Raw genomic sequence first — 6111 nt, forward strand, 5'->3', positions numbered from 1 at the left:
ACAGGAATGTAAAGAAAACCAGGTAATTTGAGGCGGCATGAACATATAAACATCGCGAAAACAAATTTCTCATACCTTCACGTCGACTTGAAATTCTCGACTTTAACGCCAGCAGGAAAGCCTTCGAGCGAGGTTAAGACAGCAAACAGATTGAAAAATCTTTGGAAAGGTTCGGTTTTATAAAAACTTTGTTTCCTATCGGAAAAATGCACGCTGAACCGAAAGTGTCCGGACCAAGGGCTGTCCAGATTTAGGGCCACATACTGTAGAAAGTAATCAGAAAAATGACTTAAAATATCATGACATTGCAGGTTACACATAACTATTTATTGAGCTATGCCTCGCTAATAAGCAGGCGCTCAGAGTTGTTTTAGACGATCAATCTAGTACCTATGGCGAGTTACTACGCAAACTACACGTGGTTACATTAGGAAAAAGAAGAGTACAGAACATGTTAGTTACATTCTATAAATGCTTACACGGTGCCGCACCGTCCACGATCTTATCTACAGGTGCGTGATGCTGGTTCCAATATTCTTTAAGGTTATGCCAAACTGAAACCGCCTACTGTTAGGACAACAACATTTGGCCTTCACTCTTTTCGTGCCCACCTACCCCCTCCCCTAACCTAACTTTAACACTGACTTCTTTCTTTGGGCAAAATGTTAGGTTTGGGGAGGGGTAGGTGGGCAGTTTCCCAGAAACGACTATTGATTCCTTTTCGTCATCTGGCTCCCAATGTATGAAACAAACTACCTGACACTACTCGGAACGCTAACATCCTTTCTATGTTTAAATACAAACTAAAACAATTTAAGAACAAAAAGACCATCATTGCCGAGTTGTAGTTAGCGAAGTGAATTTCACTCCTTTCCTCCTTCACTCGTTTCCTGTTTGACATAGGCACGCAATGCGTGCAAGTGTTTTAAGGCCTCTAGAGAATCAGACCTGTTCTCTGATTACTTACTTTTCTAGTTAAATTACATAATATTAACATGCTTAATTGCCAGCCGAAGCATTGTTTTAATGTCAGTTTTCTTGAAATAGACCAAAGCTTAATTTTTCCAATATTTCGCCTAACCTTCAAAAATCAAAAAGGAAAAATAAAGAGAAAGAAAACAATTTGCAACGGATGGGAACTCTATCTCTTGTCCTTTCGGCCTGCTCTTGATGAGCAGCTAGATGAAAATCAAGCTAAGTGAAGTGAACTGAAGTGTAGAATGTTTAGCATAATTCGTTTTGGCAAATCTTTATTTGTCAGTTTGTTGGTCGATTCTTGTTTCCAAATACATTTTCCGAGTTTTGTGGCTTATAGCCACAGTTATTTAGATAACAATGGATTATTTTTTTATATGTTTATTTTTGCACTTAGTTTCTTTTTTCTATTTTTCAATTAAGTGTTTTCGGAGATACTACAGCTAGCACAACAGTGCTATTTAAAAATCCGAAAAGAAATACATTTCATGTATGTATGATTGATTTGGATGGAAAAGAAACAACAAAAACAAAAACGAAACAAAACAACAAAAAACAAAACAAAACAAACCTAAAAAACAAAACAAAAAGATTGTAGGATGTGGCTCGTCTAGTCAGGAGTTTGCCACTGCCGGGCTGTGGTTATTTTTTTAAGCGTATTTTGGAAAGCGTTTGATTTAATAGAGTATACAGGTAGCCTTTCTTAAAAATGCTACCGAAATAGAACTGAACATAGATTTTCAGCCAAACTTTGCCAACTGGTTGATTTCCCTAAGGGGACTTAAATTTTGAAATGATTTAAATTCGTTTATGAGCAGGAAAGCCTTTATATGCAAATTTGCTTAAAAAATTCCCTTGCGAGTTCTGGCAAAATACACACTTCCTGTAATAATTTATTTTTCAAACAAAGGAATTGATATATTTTTGAAATAACTTGATCGCTACTGACACCTAAAATATGAGAAAAGAATGATAGGTCACGATATTTATTTACGAGAAAAGACGATTAATTTTTTCTCGCGGTCTAAGCCGCATTGAAAAAAGCCGACATTTTGTTTATTGCGCTAATGATGCGTAAAATTCTGCGCAGTAAGGATGCGCAATGCAATACAGGACAATAACCTTAACTTTGTAAACAATTCCTGATCTGATTCACATCGGGACGATCTATCGGTTCCTTATAAACACTCGGTAAAAGTAAGAGATCTTGGATCTAATAAGATGCAAAACACACGCCGGGTACAAGATCGAACAATGAAAGCGAAATTTGGCACCACGCCGAAACAGTGGATCACGACATTCACCCAGACTACGTTAAAAAAGAACTACCTCGCTATGGCAAATGTTGAACCAGAACTGTATGCCGTAGCTCTTAACGCCTGACAAAACGGAGAAACATGTTTCCCCGAAACACTCACAGTGCGCGCATGTTTCCCCAATGTTTTCTAGTTATGCCGCAAGGGAAGCATTGTTTCCAGTGTAAATTTTTGTTTCCAAGAAGCAAAGTTTCCTTTGCTACACGGAAGAAACATTCCGTGTTTCCGCGCGGCATGGAAACATGGCAAATCGAGGAAACAATTATGGAAACATGTTTCAAAAAAGTTTCCTCGTTCTGCCAGGCCTTTTAAAGCTTAAAAGCAAGCGGCGATGTTTGTATTGAGTAACAACATTTTGTAACATCTTGTGAACCTTAAATTGTTATCATTTTTTTAATAAAGCCAGGTCTCTAACGAGGAAAAAAAAGTGAAATTATTACATAAATTTGAAAAACGAAACTTAAAGAAGACGAGGCATTAAAAAAATACCAAAAAAACAGATCAAGATGGTTTAAAGCTTGAGGTTTGTCAAAAGAAAGCGAGTCGCTACTTTAAATTTGAGTAATGGTGAGTTAATTGATTCTGACAAACGCTGCAACCTTCACTTTATTTCCAGAAATTTGCAAACAAAAAAATTTAAACAATGACATGATGCCGCCGTTGTGTTAATTTTGTGACAAATAGCTTTTATTACAAATGTTTGTTTTAAGAAAGGAAACAACATTTTTTAAATAAATTATTTTCAGTTCGACAACAAAAGCTGCAAGCCGACAAAAATTAATGTTTTTTAGATGTAAATATTTGATTATTTTGTTATCAAATAAAGGATAGAAATATAGATAGTGGCTTTCACATGACCGCTGTTGACTCTTTAACATAAGAAATGTGTCCAGTAACAAATTATCTCGAATTGACTCGCTATAAATTCAATTAACACCGGCGACCTCTAACTTTGTTAATAGGTCAACAATAACTCATTAAAAATGGTTTCGAATAAAAATTAAAATTTTATTTAAAAACGGTATGAATCTGCAGCCAGCTGTTTAGTTGATGTGGCCATGTATCCCTGACTGACCGCACTGTATTCAATGCAAGACCATTACAGGATCTGAGAAAGCTGTCATCATTCAGGTACCGAATATATGGTTTTCGTATTTAAAAATATTAAGGACCTTGACTTTAAAGCTGATTTCCAGTCCGTATTGCGCAGACTCGGGGTTTGTTTTCGTTTTTGTTTTGAATTCGTTGAAACGTTACACTTCGGTGACAGCATACATGAAGTTTTTTAGTCTGCCATTACAGTTCGTTTCGTTCAAGAATTTCCGATGAGCTGAAACGTCGGTTTGAAACAGCGTCAAAGTTCTTCTACTCGTTATTATTTGTTCTGCAAGGATATCTGGCCTTAATAATGAAGAAAAAGGTAAGTTTGTCGCGGAATTTTTAGTTTTGCTTGTAAACATTCCTTCGTGTGAGGCTCACATAAACATTGCAGCCGAGATTGCGCAGTACGGACTGGAATTCATCTTTAAAGGGGCTTTGTCACGGATTTTTTTTAAAAGATTTTTTAACAGCCAAAATATAAATATATTTGTGTCGTAGGAAACCTAAAAAATAATGGTCCGTTTTTTGTTAACAATTGCTGCATTAGAGCACTGAAACTTTTAACAAGCATCTTTGGCTGCGGATGGCTAGGATGGAAATGGATTACGACTCAGGAAAAATGAAGGCTGAACTTTTCAAGTTGTTTCCTCCGTCTTCCAAAAATCAATATTTATAGCCGTGGTTTGATTTCTCTGTGCAAATTAAGGTTATATCTTCCTTTAAATGTACAAATATAATGTTTTTCATGGCTAAGTTGCCTACCTTTAATTTTGGAACACACAGTTTAGACCAAAAATACGCCAAATCCCCTTGACGTAGCTACTTTAAGCAAGTCACTTTTTCGGTGCCCATTTTAAAAAGCAATACGTCAAAACAACAGCTTTTAACTAGCACTGGTGGTATATATGTTGTTCTTATATACTAAATGCTGCCTATGTATTTCAGATAGTTTTGTCTTTATATTTTATTACACGGGCAACTACAATTTCTTTTCACGGTGATTTAAGATCAAAAAAAAACCCGCTAACAATAAGTTTCAAGTCTGTTAAACCAACGCCAAAAGCAATTAGCTTTTGACTATTCTACAATTCGACTATATCCAATATCCGTATAGAGAAAAATATCATTCGGTAAAGGCTGATCCGTACAAACATCAGTACAGAAACTTTATTGAACCTCGAATTCACAGAGTAGCTAACAGTTGGTAATATATTCAAAGGAAGAAGTGATGATTTAATTAAATGTATCCAATGCGGTCAAGCTAAAGAATAAGAAAGTAAATTTAAATATTTCCTTTTTTGTTTATTGTTTAAACATTTAAACGGCATCAAATTGTTTTTAACTCGGCCACGGGGGTAAGCGGTATACCAATATACCTGAAACATGTACCCAGTTAATACCCAAAATTGTAATAATTCAACTCTCATTTCTTCTGTGTTTATTTACAGTATTATGCAGTTTAATCAAAACATTATTTGTGTACAGTGCACGTGCAGATATAACATGTTCAGGTCCAACAAGTTTGTCAGGATTACAAAGACATAGCCGGTTTCTGAATTGCTTGGGTCGCCTTAAAATCAAATGTATACCGAAGTGAAAACGTGATTTCTTGATTTTGATTCGTCAGTGCCACTTGCTTTAGTTTAAAACTAAAAATAACATCACATAAATTATTTCGCATTACATTCCTTTGCGATTTAAGGTGTAAGTTGAATTTCACATCTTCTTCTAAAAAAGAAGTGATAAATATAACATTACCTGGCCCTAGTTGTTAAAGGAGCAATGCCACGATATTTTAAGTCATTTGTCTGATTTCTCTCAAATTAAAGAAAACCTCAAAATAAGAGTTTTCTTATATAGAAAAATACCAACGGAGTAATAAAAACCCAAAATAACCAAGTAAGGTTTGGACTGACGAAGGTTAAGACGGACTACGAAGTACGAACGACAAACTTGAAAAAAAAAATGCCATTTTTTCAAGATGCATTGTCCTTGACGTAGCTTCTTTAAAGGGTAGTAAACGCTATCCACCGGAAAAAATCATTATATTTAGTGGATAGCGTAGTATGTTTTGTAGCACTTGTCCACTGGATAGTGATTTTACCAGTGGATAGCGTTATCCACCGTTTGAACAACAGGGCCCAGAACCTCTAACACAATAAACAGCAAGATCCCTACCCAAGAAACCATCAACTAATGCCAACAGGGAATAACAAGGCCCTTTGCTCGATCCCGTCACATGTAGGTTCAAAATCAGCCAAGCTGGACTGCAAGGTATGAGATGAGACCGTGATCCAAAACAAAGGTGAAGCTTGACTGGTGCGAGTCGTTTTGTTATGAATGTCCCATTCCATATCTTGGGGCCCAGCATGACTGATTTTGCACCATTCGGCCGGGTCGTGAAAAGGGCCTATTCAATAGGTTCCGTGGCATAGATAAAAGAGAACACAATCTTATCTGTAGGCCTGAATATTAATCCTGACAAGATACATATTTCCATATCTTTTTTTGCTTGGTAGAGAAAGATGCTGACCACTCGGGGGGGGGGGGGGGGGGACTCCCATATGAAACGGACGGGGATGCTCGTCGGAAATTTTGAAAAGAACCCCTAAAAGAGACCAATCTGGGTGTGGCTCAAGCCTTTCTTGACCCCTAAAAGATACCAAAAAACTAAGAATGGAGTTTATATTTGTATATTTCTTCGTGTGTAACCCTAAAC

This window comes from Oculina patagonica, chromosome 9 (genome assembly GCF_052425735.1).
Source record: "Oculina patagonica isolate OP01 chromosome 9, crgOcupat, whole genome shotgun sequence".
NCBI classification, from domain to species: domain Eukaryota; kingdom Metazoa; phylum Cnidaria; class Anthozoa; order Scleractinia; family Oculinidae; genus Oculina; species Oculina patagonica.